The 16,702-nt window shown below is 42.0% G+C and overlaps 1 protein-coding gene across 1 annotated transcript in view; it reads right to left on the bottom strand.

The window, feature by feature from the left end:
• The window catches only part of meis2a (Meis homeobox 2a), a 194,672-nt gene extending 181,297 nt beyond the window's left edge, over window positions 1–13,375 (bottom strand). The window contains exon 1 of the mRNA XM_061794452.1: window positions 13,263–13,375. The gene's annotated coding sequence lies outside the window, so the exon portion shown is untranslated. The remainder of the gene's footprint in view (window positions 1–13,262) is intronic.
• Between the last annotated feature and the right edge of the window lie 3,327 nt (window positions 13,376–16,702).

The raw sequence follows: 16,702 nt of genomic DNA, 5'->3' as shown, positions 1-16,702 counted from the left end.
AGACTCCGAGGATGGACCCAAACTTAGTGATGATGCCAAAACTTGGTGATGACGCCAATGAATCCTAATTTATGGGAAATGCGTTCTTTCACAGGTGGTGTTCAATCCATTGTCTTCCTCCACTTTTCGCAGGAGTTAGGGAATGAGTCCAGCTGTGTAGAGCGAAAAACGACGCACGCCAAGAAAGGTTGTAATTGTAGGTGGCAAAGTAAATGTTTTGTATTAGACATGGCCAAAAATAACGATGAACGGAGGAGGGGGTCCCCAAAAAGTCTGCAGATAGGAAAATTTGTGAATGCCAAACCGCAAATATGCACGTCATTGTACATGGTGTTGCTCATACTGTAAAAATGTATCCGCTAGAAAGTTTCTGGCCCAAATCCAAACTTTGACACTGAAATACTTTTACCGTAAAAATGGTACCTTATGGTAACTATCCATTTCAGGACTAAACTCTGATTTTCTTTGAATTTCATTACAACATTTCCCATTGAGATCAACACTCTGTTCAAGAGGCAAAACCGATGCTAACATTGTAACAACTTCCATACATGTACAGTGGTAACATGACTTGACCATTCAATATTTATTCCGCATTGAAATGAACTGAAATTCCATTAATCCCTTCCAGCCACCTAAAACCACATTCTTTGTATTATCCCAGCATTTAGAACAGTTTCCCTAATAGATCAGAATACTGACTCAAAAGATTTCAAATTTCACGGAGCGTAATTCAAATTCATCCAACCATTCTCATAGACAATTAATAGTGCATCTGAACTGAGTCTGCAACGTTGTACACTCGTGTTTTTGTTCCCTGCGAACCAGGGCCCAAATTGATTCCCCAGAAAATATAATGTGAATAATTAAAACCCAATGATTAAACATTGAGATAATATTTAATTAAGGCATCTCATTAGAATTCTTGGTGCAGCGCCATTAATAGGTCATTAGCACAATTAATTAATTAAGCTCCCCCTAACCACCAAAAGGAATTCAATCCATAACGAGATGTTTTTGAGGGATTTAATTAGGTAATCTTCGCTCCCACAGAGGCCTCTGTACAGAATATAATGTGAACTAAAATTACTGCTGAAACTTTCGTTATGGGTCGCCAGGAAAATAAACCGTGATTGTTCCCATAGCCCTGTTTTCATGTGAAGTAGAAAAATAATCTATATAGGCCTAAGGAAGTCGAAATTGAACTTTTTAAGGCTCATTTTGATCTTCGTAGTGCTAAAATTCTAAACACAAGTTACAAATTCGTAGAATCTTTCAGAAAAAAGTCATGACAACTGAAGGATTATTAATGGTTTCTGCCAATTTCAAACCTTTTTTCTTCAAATATGGAGACCGAATGATGTATCCGCCCATTCTGGCTCTTGTTGTTGTAAATCATGATGGAAATCAACATATTTAACAAATTACATTTTTCAACAACAAATGTGGTAAATGAATGGTTATTTATAGCTCCACCTGCTCAATCATTATGCGATTTAAATATTTGATTTTTTTTTATAAGAAACTACCTAAACAAATAATTATTGATATGATCTGTGCTATGCTAAAATGCAAAACATAATTTACAAAATACTTATAATACAAATGAATATTAACAGTTCCGCCATTACGATCTTTGGTTTGCTAAAATGTGAAACACAAATGGACAAAAAAATATGGCAACTGAATTGTTGCTGTTTTGCCTGTTCTAAATTATGCTAAATTTAAAAACAATATCCAAATTTGTCAAATTTTTCACAAAAACTATGGCAATGTTTTAAATTGGGGCATTTGTATGAATTTTGATGCAGATTCAAAGATGAAGAGTTACATTTTTAAGGATAATTAATTTTGGAAAAATGTCAAGGCTCATCTCAAACCAGTTTTTTTTTTCAAATAAATGCTGTATCTGGCCAATTAAAACTGAGTTACATCTTCCAACATTCATTCCATGTTGAAACCCTTGCCATAAATCATTGTGGGAGTATTTGATCTGTATTCTGCAGAAGAAAGTCGGCGAAGTGGGAACGTGACAGCAGAAGCGGCCCTGTGTGTGTAATTGTAGGTGTGTGTGTGAGATCAGGGGTGAGCAAACCCCCAGCCCCCCCCCACCCCCGCACGGCGCGATCCCTCGCCCCCGTAGCGTGAACAATCCTGGCGCTTGATCTGCCCAGCAACCCGGCTCACATGTATATAAAGCGTTTATCTCCGCATCCCGTTGCCTCCGTGTCCACACTCGGGCTGCGTTTAATCACGCCGGGCCCGATGGGAGAGGGCTGTTTTTCCGCTGGCATAATCAGAGGGGGCCGCCATGTGTCCTGGTCATACGTATTAATCCCGCCTTGCTATGGCTATGGCCTTATCAGCTCCCAAAGCCCACCTCTCATGGGATCTGAGCTGCTGCCTCAGCGCCCTCTAATCCGCCCTGAGAAATTGTTAACACCATGTAAATGCGCCCAGCGATGATATATGGTGTCTTGTATAACATACGTGTTATTGTGAAGCGTTTTTGCATGCGGCTTCTGAGATTATGCATAGAATAGGTGGAAAGATGGTATTGATTGATGGGGATAACAAACGTCCAATATCGTTTTAGATGCAAATGCTCACTCGGCGTTGCAGGACAAATCTTTCGGGCTGCTTATGGATATGGACGAGCATGAAATAGCGGAGGGATTGGACGATTTATCTCAGGCAGCTACGTTCGTATAATGGAATGTACTGTACGTGGCGGTGACGAAGGATTAAGGTTACTGTGTTCAACAAATGTATATTTTATTGTAATCTGATTCCTTGAATGATCAAAACTCAGAAACAATGCGCGGATGTCGTCAGTTCAGTCCTGTTTCAAACATGACTCATATGCCGTCATTAACAACATTTTTGGGTTTGTCGTTTGTGGCGAGTTCAATATGGGCAGAAAAGAAAAAAAGAAAAATGTTCGTCTTCAATTAACCTACACTGAAATGTGGGGGGAAAATTGGAGTACCCAGAGAAAACCTACGCAAGCACGGGAAGAACATGCAAACTCCACACCGGACGGCACGAGCCCGGATTGGATCGCGTGACCTCTGAACTGTGAGACAGATGTTCAAACCACACGTGAATGTATGTATTTTTGTACATTCAGCTCGCATTTGACGAATTCTCAGCAGTCGGCCCGTTTATTGTGCGGTTGCATTGGCAGGTATCACATTTTTAATATTGATATTTTTGATCAGAATTTGGCCAAAACGTCAGAATTCTGTCTCCTGAAGCATGTAGTGTATATCCTTCCATTTTGTTTGTGGTATTGAAATGTATTCACTTTTGCATGTTTTGGCAACATTGCTAGAACTGTCAATTCCAGCCTGGTTTGTCGACTCGAGCTTACATTTTGTTGCATTCTCATTTTAACGCACACCGTTTCATCTTTGATCTGTCAGCGGGAAAGAGACGCATCACTGAAATGTATTGGAAGTTCACATTTTATTGTCAAGAATTGCATTTTTTTTTTAACACATCAATAAAAGTGTTCTGTCAACAATACACTGTATTTTATCTACAGTATCGTTCCCAAGCAGAAATACGCAAAAGGATGTCATTCATTACAACCTTCCCAATCATAAAATGTCTTCAGTTTTGTTGTCTTTGTTTTGGCGTGTGGCGGTTTGACAACACAGCGAGAGCCTTTGCTGTCACTTCCTGTCAAGGTTGGTTAGGCCTCAGCATCAGTTCCGTCGGACACGCAAAGCCGTGTGATTTTTCTGTAGTTGGTTAATTAGACCCCCCACCCTTTTTCTTCTCTGCAAATACGCCTCAAAGTACTGTCTCGCACGATTCAAGGCATCTCATTATCTGTGACTTGTCTCGGTCTCATTCAAGCCACCACTGAGGACGCCAAAGATGAGACGACGCAATTGGCTCTGTCGCCAAAAAAGAGAATTTCCACAATTCAGAGACCACCCACTCCACAATTAGGAGTCGATTTCAAATGTCCATTCTTTTATGATTAGTACATAGAGAATGTCGCTGAGGTTTTTTTTTTTTTTTTTTTTTTTTTTACTGTGGATGATAAAATAAAGATTTAATTTCTTTGTCTGTGGGGGCCACAGCTCGCTCTTGACAGCATTTGATCTGGCCCGCCGTGCAATTGGTGGAGTAGTGACAGATTATGGAAGGTGATGTATGGATTTCCTCAGAGTGCACCTTCTACAGTATATGCGCCGTAGTTTTGGTCAAGATCAGGAGCTCGTACAGAGGAGTCATCAAGGTTTTGTGTTTCATGGTAAATGATCAAATCTAGAATACCCAGTTACATTTTGGTGGCTATTGGATGAACTCCTGGGAGGAGTTGATTCGTGTACGACCATGCAAAATGGCAGTTTCAAACCAAAATGGCTGACTACCAGTGCTTTTCACAGCATGGGCTCTATATTGTTTTTTATGCGTCCTGTCATGACGAATATGCGTGATGGATTTCAAGTCAATCAGACGCACTCATATTTTGTAATACTGGACAGCATTTTGTGTTTCATGATGAATCTTAAAACTTACCCCCAAGAAAACTCACACAACAGTCCATCAACATTACGTCAGACGTGCTAACTGCTAGGTTACTGGACTTCCACGCTACTGCTATTTTTGTGCAAAATCCAATGAAATTCTTGCAAGAACCCATGGTTACCATTATCCCCGAAAATAGTCAACTGTTAATGGAAAAGTTCCAAATGAATACATTTGGAAAAACTCCAGACGCTGCCCTACAACATGGGAGCCCAAACCGCAGCCTGCTTTTCAAGCTGGGGACTGATTAGACCGAAGATGGAGCTCGGCTGGAGGACGGACACGATGGCGCTTCCCCCAGAGATTGCATTTGCACCTGTCCCATCCTGCAACAATGCCACCCCTCAGCTCATTTGCGCCGCGCACTGGGCTTAATTAAAAAAACATAAACTACAAAAAAAAAAAAAAAAAAACATGGCTAATTTGCACACTAGACTTTGCCTTCGAAATTGGAAATCTCATTCACCACTGAGTGTGTTAATTTGCACAGGAAACTGCCGACTGAGCCGGGCGGATGGCAGGCGTGATGGCTTTTTGACAGGGACGCTGGACGAAAAGCCAGGAAAAACAACCATGCTGTGCGCCTCCCTGTCGTCAGTATTCCGGGGACATTCGGGGGAACTAAACTTTGATTTCAACATAAAATAATCCTAACTGCTCCATAGTGAGGGATAATCTCCATAAAGTGAAATCACACAAGGGCGGACGGCGGCAGAATGGGACATCTCTTTCTTGACAGGTGACTGGATTGATGATTCCGGGAGAGGGAGGGGATAGAAACCTACATGGGGATGAATTATGACAGTTTTCATATTAGGGCAGACTTATCTGATGTGGGAAGAAGAAAAAAAAAAGAGCATTACGGCCTTGCGAGTACATTGAGCGATACAATCACAAATTGACCTGCCAATCACCTCACCCTGGCTTCAAAGGTGCAGATAAGGTCGCTAAAAGCAGATTTCACTGTCCTTTTGCTTAAGCACATTTTTAGGGGTTGGCGACATGAACATGAAAAAGATGTGGGATCATTCAGCCTCCGAGCTAAAAAGAGATTTTACATGCTAACAGAAATAGCCCTTTAATACTTTCTTCATGTCTGCAAAGCTATCCAAGGGGGAAGTTCCGAAAGGCTTACAAGGTAATCTCATTGATATTTATTCATCTAATGATGACTAAGAATGTAAACTAGGGAGGGCTGCACTCGCTGCAAAGATGACCCCAATGAGTCGTCCGCGTCGAGGTGCCCAATTGTCCCCACAAAACCAGACAAAGAATAAGCCCTAATCCACAGCGAAGTATTAAAGTCAGCCAATGGTCGGTAATACTGGCAAGATTCCCAAATGGATGTTCAACAATGATCCGTGTAAAGGCGAATTAAAGCTTCAGGCAAATTGGATGTAACTAAGACTTAAGTAAAGATAGTGCAGACCACGCTGCCGCCGCGCCCTTTCGTCCCCATTTGAGAACCCTCATGCGGAAGTTGGCTCGGGACTAAAAACGCAGTCCATCTTCAAACAGCTTAGCAGTATGTGTGGTAATTACATATTTTCTCAGTTCGTCTTTAATCAGGGAGAAAAAGGTGGAATGGGAGGGTGCTGGAGACGCAAAGTCGAGGACGAGGTGAGGGGGAAGGAAGAGTGTTACTTTTTCCGGGGAGAGATCACTCCTCACATTAGCCGGAGCTGTCGTACCTGTCGGTGCAGCGCTGACAGGCGGTTTGTTTGGACGGAGGGGTCAGGCGAGGAGCAGGGGGAAGTGAAAGAATGCGGAGGACACTCAAAGTTAGCGATAGCGCGAGGGGAACGGGCAGCTGAGGTGACCATGATTTATTGACTGCTGGAGGGAAGGGGTGGTCTTCTTGACCTGGTCTTGAGGTCACTGTAACGGCCACAGGTAGTGGAAAATGAGCTAGTCTTATCTTTCGTTGATATTCCTAAGGCAGCATCCGTCGTATAAATGTGTATCTAAAAAAAAAAAAAAAATGACATGACATTTTTGGGAAAAGAACAGTTTAAATGGAAAAAAAAATAATTGAAATTCCATTAAAGAAATTTTGCCAGAACATGTTGGGATTATGAGCATATCATTTTCCTTGATTTACTCTAAAATGATAAACATCTGTTTAGTATTAAGATTTTTTTGTGCTAAATCGCAACCCATCAGTAAAATTCTCTAGGATTTAGTCAGCTTTCGAGAGATTTTCTGAGCATTGCGTCAACTTGTGATTGTACATTTTTTTAAAGAAGCCCAACAAATGCCCGTTTTATACTAAATTCAACAGTTTTCTACAAAAGCTTTTCTTAAGACTGCTCATGAGGGCAAAAAAAGGAAACCCAATGGTTAGGATTGAGTGTCCCCGCTTTTATTAAATTAAGGAAAAATATGCCTGTTTTGTTGTACAGAATCTTACGAAAGCAATTATTTGTTGGAAAGCAATTAAATTATTATTATTATTATTATTATTAAGTTTTATATTTTGCTGGGGAAAAATATTTGCGTTTCACATAAAAACAGCAACAAAATATTAGGATAATTCTTTAACGATACCCAGAGGGGAACTTCAAGTGTTACAGCAGCACAGCGCAGATCGCTTCAAAAATAACATTAAATACAATAACAATAAGTAGGAAATATATACATGATATATACAATTCAAATTACAAATAAAGTGGCATGTGATTTTTTTTTTTCGCACCTTTTGGGATACAGGCCAATGAAAATAACTGCATTAGTATCCATCCATACATCTTCTGCACCGCTTCATCCCCACAAGGGTCGCGGGCGCGCTAGAGCCCATCGCAACCATCTTCGGGCGAGAGGTGGGGTACACCCTGAACTGGTCACCAGCCAATCGCAGGGCACATATAAACAAACAACCATTCACACTCACATTCACACCTAAGGGCAATTTAGACTCTTCAATCAACATACCACGCATGTTTTTTGGGATGTGGGAGGAAAACGGACTGCGCGGAGAAAGCCCACGCAGGCACGGGGAGAACATGCAAACTCCACACAGGCGGGGCCGGGGATTGAACTGTGAGGCAGATGTTCTAACCAGTCGCTCACCGTGCTGCCAGTATACAGTATAATATCCAAATTTCAATACAATTGTATCTCCATTGGCTAGTAACCCTTCTAGCGTAAACAACGATTGTTCAGCTTTGAAAAAAGGTTACAGTGGAGCAAGTTAGTGTACACAACACAGTTCAGGCCTGAGCCTGTTCAGCTGTTGTTTCTGTCTTGTTTACTCAACATTCACAGGCGTCCATGTTGTCATCACCTGCGAAATGACAAAGCCGAGCGTGTATAAAGCCCCTAATGAGAGTACACACAAAAGGCACCCGCAGAGGTACAGAATGAATCCAAACCTCCACATCAGCTAAACAAACACTTTGCTTTTCATATGACCTGTTGCCGGCCGCTCGGGCTTGTGTGGCAACGTTGGGGTGGAGGGGGGAGCAGCTGTTGATACGGTTACCAGTGCGCTTCCTGTTCAGGCTATACCAGCTGCCTACCCTCTATTCTCCACGGCCCCCCTGAGTGTCAGCCGCCATCTTGACGACAGACAGCTCCTTTCTGCCACTGGCTGTTACTGTATCGCCACGGCCTTTCACGGCTCAAAGAGAGGCAGCCGGCGTGCAAACCACAATGGCCTTGCAGCACACCTCTCTTATTAACACGCACCTTGCATGCTGCAGCCTTGACCTACGACTGGAAAGGCACGGGCATAATGCTGACATCGCTGTATGCACAGTAAATACTCCATTTGTGTGTATGTGTGCGCATTAACGTTGACCCCAAAAAAAGAAAAAACTAAACAAAACAAAATGCGGCTGAAACCACAAACATTCATGTACAGTGAACCCAGCACATATTTGGTTCAGCATTCGCAAATTTGGCTATGTTCTTTATTCAGTATCCTTCTCTCATTAAGCAAAAAAATGCTTGTTTTATTCCAACTGAAAGAAAGGAATGCAGATTTTTTTTTTCAAAACGTATCTGCCGTTATGCACTCAAAAACTAAACCTTTTGTGTTTTTTTGTGTTCAGCCCAAAGCAATAACACTATCGCTTTGGCGCCATCTGGTAGCCTTTTCATGCCAAGGAAAGCCAAGTGAGTTGAGGAGCTTCATTCCTTCAAACACAGTCATTTTCCGCCATCTTGTGGCAACTATAGGCAAATACATAACCTTTTGGGGAGGCATCAATTTGCAGATTTTCACTCAATTTAGCATGTTTTCACTGTAATGGTGTATGTATGGCTGCGGAGAGCCGAGAGCAGAAAAACGTCAGTAATTGAACATCCCGCCCCCCAAAAACGATTTGCCAGCTTTTGTCGATACAAATTGTAAACTGTAAAAACGTTTATAATTGTCTATGTTAATCATTTAAACTGTAAATATACCAGAAGCTCTGACCCTAAAACAGTTTATTATCCATTTTTAATAAACAAAGACTCCTGACTTACAAAGCTAGTCTGTCAGTCAAGATGCGTCACTTTGACATACTTTCTTGAAACTTTTCTATTCAATAGAGCTTTAGCTGCATCTTTGGGCTTCCCAGAAAGAACACGAAAAACATGACCAGGTGAGTTTTTTCAGCGACGAGCAGAGTATAAATGTGAATCGGTGAATTCATGAATCGCGATCTGATACTAAGCGGTGGTTCACTGTCATGAAACACGACAGTGGTCCTCGATCATATCTCAATTTAAGGGGAGTTATTTGAACCTGTGCAGCTTTTAGGGGAGTTACGGCAGTCTTGTTTTAAATTGGGCAACTTTTAGGGGATTTAAGGTAGTTTAAAAAAATTAATAAATAAATCAACTATGGAACTTAAGGGGACAGTCTTTTTTGAATCTGTGAAGATTTACAGTAGTCTAAGTTTAACCTGCAGTACATTTAATGATGTCCCTGAGCTAGACCTGAAGCCTGAAATATTATGTATTCAAAGACTAAAAAATATTTTTGCTACTTTTTCATGTAAAGAAAATATTATTGTTTGTATATTCTCAAACGACATCAGCATCTTTTTTCAATGCTTTTTCTCATCATTCATTTTCATTTCTGAGAGATAGTATTTCTCCTGCCCGATTTATTTAATATGTATACGAATTTACAGTATATTTATATTATATTTAAAGTGAGGTGTGTGTGGTGTTCATTCTGACTTAAATTCAATTGAGCAAATGCAGTAAAGGACATTGCAAAAAAAAAAAAAAAAAAATACAAATGAATTCTGAGGATGATAACTTGTTTTCTTTGATCAACCAGTTGATCAATCTGTTGTTAAATGTTCTGAACTCCCATTACAATGCCGGCATCACTGAGTGTGGATTCATTCTGTCCAGAGGAGCAATAAGGTGGATGCTGTACCACTTCCTATTCCTCAGACCATAAACTACAGTAGTTGAGATTGAATAAAGAGCGCCTCAACTGGCTGTGCGCCCCATTGTGCCTCAATTCCTTCAGGCTTGATTAATTAACAATTGATTCCATACAACTGAAATCAATCAACTATCAGTTAATCGATTATGACATGCATGCATACACAAAGATCCATCATCTTCCTTGAACAGTGCCACTCCAAAGTGTCCTCACATGCAAAGTGTAGTCGAGGAAATGCAACTTCAAATATGGACTGTCAGAAAGAGCGACTTGTGAGTACTCTGGTAATTAGTTTATATGCATAAGAAAGAGAGAGCTGGACATGTGATGAAAATGTATGGCCGCCATCTTAGGGGGGTGTATGCATGTAGGCATAGCTTTTAAAAGCAAAACAAGGATTGCCTAATGCACTTGCTTCATTATTAGAAAAAAAAAAAAAAAAACTTGTTTTAATAGCACACCATCCATAATGAAATCCGACAATTTTGACGTGACGGGCACTTTCAAAAGCAGACTTTGAAAAAAAGTTGTCAGTGTTATTGATGGCGGCAGTTAGTGCTTGTTTGTGTGTGTGTGTGTGTGTGTGTGTGTGTTTGGTAGGTGGGCAGGGAGGGGGGGGTGGTGGTTTGCTGGAAAGGTGTCACATGATTAAAGTGGCGATCGGAGATAGCGGGATCGGCAGGCTACGGGGAGAGATAAGAGGAGAGTAAGCATGTTTAAAGTGTGCTGTGATCAGCCATTGCGCGAGGGAAAGCAGTGACAGGTGTATCGCGGCGAGGAAAACAGCGGCGGGGGCGACTCCTCTAAAGGCGCCCGGGCTAAAATTAGAATACCTCAGAAGATGCGTCCGTTGGATTGGCGGCAATGAGGATTCAAAGGGTTATTTTTATCCTTGCTGATAATGACCCTCCCGTGCTTACTTGCATATGCTGCTAATTCAAAATTGGCAGGGGAAAAAAAAAAATTTAGGTTTGGTTAAATGAAGGGAAGTGATGAAAGTAAGGTCAGGTAGACACTGGTGGAAACAAACTGTATATAATAACTTACAAATACTTTTTTTTTTTTAATCACATTTACTTTTTCTCATCATTTAGCTTCATTGCTGAGACGGTATATTTTTTAATATTATATTTAAAGTGATGCGTGTGGTGTCGATTCTGACTTGAATTTGAAATGCGACGGGAAGTTGTTTTTTATTCACATGCTGCACTGATATCCACTTTCAGATACGACTGAACAAGTCTGACGCACCGCCAAAAGCATATTGACAGCCACGACGTCCGTCGGCCGGAGGCTGAGCTGCACTTTGTTTGTTTGCGGAGAAGAACAGTGGCTACAGTGCAAGTCAGTTACCCTTCCTGTTCCTTATCCAAGTTAAGTGTAATTGATGTTACGTGTGGGAACTTGACACACCCAAAAATATTTTTGAATGCAATCATATGTACCATTTCACCCCTTCTGTCAACACTAAACATCATTTTAACAACAAGGTTTTTGTCAGACTATACTCGTGTGGTAAAATAATCAGAATTCATGCAGTCATTTGTTCATTTTTTGGGATGCTTCATGTACAAGAAGACTGTTTTCTTTTTAAATATTGAAACATATAGTAGATGAACTCCAATAAATTGATTATCGCTGTATCGAGACATGATAGTAATCTTTAAATCGTTACTCTGCCAATTCCCACCCCTATCACGTGGCATTGTCTCAAGCATAAAGCTCCAGAATGAGATTTCGTTGTACCCAGCACAGATTCAACACACCCTATGCCAGATGCAGCAAAGCAGCCCCTGAAGATAACCATGTTGCACAGCAGGTACGGTGTTCTTTTCTTTGTACGCTTCATTGTTGCATCTGTAAACATAAAGCTGATGTGACTTGCCAAAAATGCTGCAGTGTTGTCTCATCTGACCAAAGAACATTTTCCCAGCAGCTTTGTGGTTTGTCAGTACTTATTATGAAGCATTTAAGTCTCACCAGTTTCAAGTAGTTTTCTTTCTTTCACCAAATGGTACCAACAATTGGTGTACAAATTGGTAGAAATGTAAAACGCTTCAGGATATCCGGTGGTCTGGAACGTAACCCCCGCGATAAATGAGGGATTACTGTATACTGTATATTACTGTACTGTAATTTTTTTTAATAAAAAAGACAAAATATTAATATGTAATGCTGCTGTATCAATACTGCATCTTTAGAGACTACGATACCTGGCAATATCGATATTTTGTCCGAAACCCCGCTACAACATCCCGCTGAAAGAAATTGTCTGCGAGCTACCAGTTTAATTTTTCAGATCTCCTTGAAGCATGTATTTCCTTATTAGTTTGGAGACGTTGGCTTGGCTTGAGTGGATGGATGATGCTGTCAGGGGGTCCCGGGCATTATGGCGGCTCCGTGTGAGTGATTTCCACCAAGGAAAGCCTATTAGGCCCGACAGGGGGATGATGATATTAGGCCATCATCATTCAGCAGACACCGCCCCCACCAAGCAGACTACACTGTCATCCATCAGACAGCCCAAAACAGCCTCGCTCACCCTTTCCATTCCTTCCCTTCTGGCTCCCAGTGCTTTCCCCGACGTTCCTAATTGTCCTTGTTTTGAGTCTTTCCGACGATCAAACTCCTCCGCTCCTTCTCCGCCAGCAAACACACAGACAAATTCTGCCCTTTTCGTAGCCCATGAAACATTTAACATTTCATTCCCCATCTTGGCAGACGCAAGTAAAAAAAATGACCCAATGAATCTTACTTATTGTCTATCCATGAGATCCCCCGTCCCCAAAGCCCGAATCCATTGTCCTCGCGGCCTATCCTGCCTCGTTCTCGACTTGTTCACATTACCATCTTGACTTGAAAGCAACAAAAAGTATGCTGACATGTGGAATATAGACAGATTGGTCTTCTGAAGTTTACAGCAAAAAGTTGCAAGAGGATGACGTGGATCCAGTTGTAGGCGGGCATGATTATACCACATCGTTGATCAACTATGGGCAAATAAGCATTTTGGTTACAAATATCAGATGTTGTTTAAAGTTTCATAAATATTCTAGGTTTCAACATGAATATTATTTAATTTCATTTGTCTAGGACATGTAGGTACTCAAATATGAATATTTTAAATGATAACATCTTGGAGAAATCCAGTATTTTAGGAATCTCAGAACATTCAGTATCTCACCGAATGTCTTCAACTCCTGCCAGCGTCATATTGAAACAAATAATGGTGTGTGCCATAGCATGGGCTTCCCCATGGCTCTTGAGCTGTGCTAAGCCAAAGCTAAAGCATGTGCTACAGAATGTGATCAGTTGAAGTCTTACTAACCGGAATTTCTTCGACGATACTCAGCAGTCACCACGTAGTCGAAGCAAATGTCATACTAACCAAGCGGGGTTACCAGGCGTTAGGCTTTCTTGGCCTAAGAGGTGGAGGGATGTCTGTGGTCAACTGGCAAAACAGCAATGGACTAAACCAAAGCTTTTTATAGAAAAGGAGACCAGGGCCGTACCATGTTTGGATAAGGTAGAGGAGTCTTTGCTTAGCTTGCTATTAAATGCATTTCTACAGGCTACAACCATACGAATTTATGATGATTTTTTTGTATTCCTGCTTGATAGACTTAAAAGCAATAGCAAATATTTTTCGGTAATTTATTGAGTCATTTTTGTGGAACATTTTTCTTTATTCTCCAACTCAAATGGAACATTTTCTTATTCTCCAACTCATATATATATATATATATATATATATATATATATATATATATATATATATATATATACATATATATCCCAAAAACATGCATTAATTGGAGACTCTAAATTGCCCGTAGGCATGACTGTGAGTGCGAATGGTTGTTTGTTTCTATGTGCCCTGCGATTGGCTGGCAACCAGTTCAGAGTGTACCCCGCCTCCTGCCCGATGACAGCTGGGATAGGCTCCAGCACGCCCGCGACCCTAGTGAGGAGAAGCGGCTCCTCACTAGGCATATATATATATATATATATATATATATATATATATATATATATATATATATATATATATATATATATATATATATATATATATATATATATATATATATATATATATATATATATATATATATATATATATATATATATATATATATATATATATATATATATGCCATTTTAAACACTATTTTACTGGGATTTAAGATTTTGTTGGAATGTTGAGAACTCCTGTTTTAGTGTCTAATTGAGGCATAATGCTGCCTGGGGGATTTGTGCTATAGCGTGGATGTGGGCATTAGCTAAATCCACACAGGTGACCATCCATCCATTTTCTATCGCTTATCCGAGGGGGCAGTAGCTTTAGCAGGGACGCCCAGACTTCCCTCTCCCCAGCCACTTCATCCAGCTCTTCCGGGGGGATCCCGAGGCGTTCCCAGCCCAGCCGAAAGACGTAGTCTCTCCAGGGTGTCCTGGGTCGTCCCCGGGGTCTCCTCCCAGTGGGACGTGCCCGGAACACCTCACCGGGGAGGCGTCCGGGAGGCATCCGAATCAGATGCCCCAGCCACCTCATCTGGCTCCTCTCGATGTGGAGGAGCAGAGGCTCTACTTTGAGATTCTCCCGGATGACTGAGCTTCTCACCCTATCTCTAAGGGAGACACCCTGCGGCGGAAACTAATTTTGGCCGCTTGTATCCGGGATCTTGTTCTTTCAGTTACGACCCACAGCTCGTGACCATAGGTGAGGGTAGGAACGTAGATCGACCGGTAAATCGAGAGCTTCGCCTTTTTACGCTTAGCTCCTTCTTTACCACAATGGATCGATACAAAGTCCGCATCACTGCAGACGCTGCGCCGATCCGCTTGTCAATCTCCCGTTCCTTACTTCCCTCACTCGTGAACAAGACCCCAAGATACTTGAACTCCTCCACTTGGGGCAGGATCTCATCCCCAACCTGGAAAGGGCATGCCACCCTTTTCCGACTGAGGACCATGGTCTCAGATTTGGAGGTGCTGATTCTCATCCCAGCCGCTTCACACTCAGCTGCGAACTGCTCCAGTGAGAGTTGGAGGTTACGGCTTGATGAAGCCAACAGAACCACATCATCTGCAAAAAGCAGAGATGCAATACTGAGGCCATCAAACCGGACCCCCTCTACGCCTCGGCTGCGCCTAGAAATTCTGTCCATAAAAGATATGAACAGAATCGTTGACAAAGGGCAGCCTTGGTGGAGTCCAACCCTCACCGGAAACGAGTCTGACTTACGGATATGCGGACCAAACTCTGACTCCAATCGTACAGGGACCGAAGAGCCCGTATCAGGGGGTTCGGTACCCCATACTCCCGAAGCACCCCCCACACGACCCCCCGAGGGACACAGTCGAACGCCTTCTCCAAGTCCACAAAACACGTAGACAGGTTGGGCAAACTCCCATGCACCCTCGGGGACCCTGCCAAGGGTGTAGAGCTGGTCCACTATTCCACGGCCAGGACGAAAACCACACCGCTCCTCCTGAATCTAAGATTCAACTTCCTGACGGACCCTCCTCTCCAGCACCCCTGAATATACCTTACCAGGGAGGCTGAGGAGTGTGATCCCCCTGTAGTTGGAACACACCCTCCGGTCCCCCTTCTTAAAAAGGGGGACCACCACCCCAGTCTTCCAATCCAGAGGCACTGTCCCCGATGTCCACGCGATGTTGCAGAGGCGTGTTAACCAGGACAGCCCTACAACATCCAGAGCCTTGAGGAACTCCAGGCGAATCTCATCCACCCCCGGGGCCTTGCCCCCGAGGAGCTTTTTAACCAACTCGGTGACCTCAACCCCAGAGATAGGAGTGACCAATATCATTAATTTTGATGAGTTATTGTTAATTAAAAATGACCTCAACAGGATGGGAAAACCACTCTGAATGTTGTTAACTCCTGTTTCCATGGCATGCACAGCTGACTGATTTTTTTATTTTGTTTTATCCCCGATAATAAGACAGCTAAAAACAAACTAAAGGGAGAGCTTTTCAGTTAACCAATCCCTCAGTCACAGTTTTAACCTTTTGTTAAGAGTAGAAAACCAAAGTTAAGACCTTCTGACCTTTGGTTCAGACCACTTTGCCCATAGACCTGACCCCACAGACCCCCAAGCTCTGCAGGGATTGGACGAGAATGCTTCGACCGGACAGTTGCTAAGCTCGATTCACATGGGGATCAATGCAGCCGCATGTTGGCCTTGACAATGCTGAGTTTGTGTGGCAACAGTCAAATGCTCTCTCTCTGTGGCTATTGTCAAGCTTCTATTTTGGTACGTGATTTTTTTTTTATATAGAGGAACGAAGAACATGGCAAAAAGAATTGTATGTTTTCAGTTACCTGGACCAGAGCATGCAAGAATAACCTTGGGTAATGTTCCACATGTTGACTTTTTTTTTCTTTTTTTCTTTTTGCGCCATAGCTGTGGGCTTAAATATTCACTTTATTATGAATTTAGTTTATTATGCCCACACATTCCTCAACACTTACAGTACTTTATGCCACCCTTATGACTAATATGCTGTATTTCTTCATATTTCATAGAAGGGAGGCCCATTTTTAAATTCAGTTTATTATGCATCACATGGGCATACATGGAAAAACTGATTCTAAAAACATTCCGTTCAATTTAGTAGCCAGTGAATGATGTTAGTAAAATAAAAAGGAAGGTCCACCACTATGGCAGCCTTCTCCCGGGAGAGCACCACGCATCTTCAAACACCAGCCGCGGTTACGCGCTTTCCATCATGTCCTCTTTG

The sequence above is a fragment of the Phyllopteryx taeniolatus genome, chromosome 13, assembly GCF_024500385.1.
Source record: "Phyllopteryx taeniolatus isolate TA_2022b chromosome 13, UOR_Ptae_1.2, whole genome shotgun sequence".
Classification (NCBI taxonomy): domain Eukaryota; kingdom Metazoa; phylum Chordata; class Actinopteri; order Syngnathiformes; family Syngnathidae; genus Phyllopteryx; species Phyllopteryx taeniolatus.
This window is presented reverse-complemented; position numbering and strand designations above follow the sequence as displayed.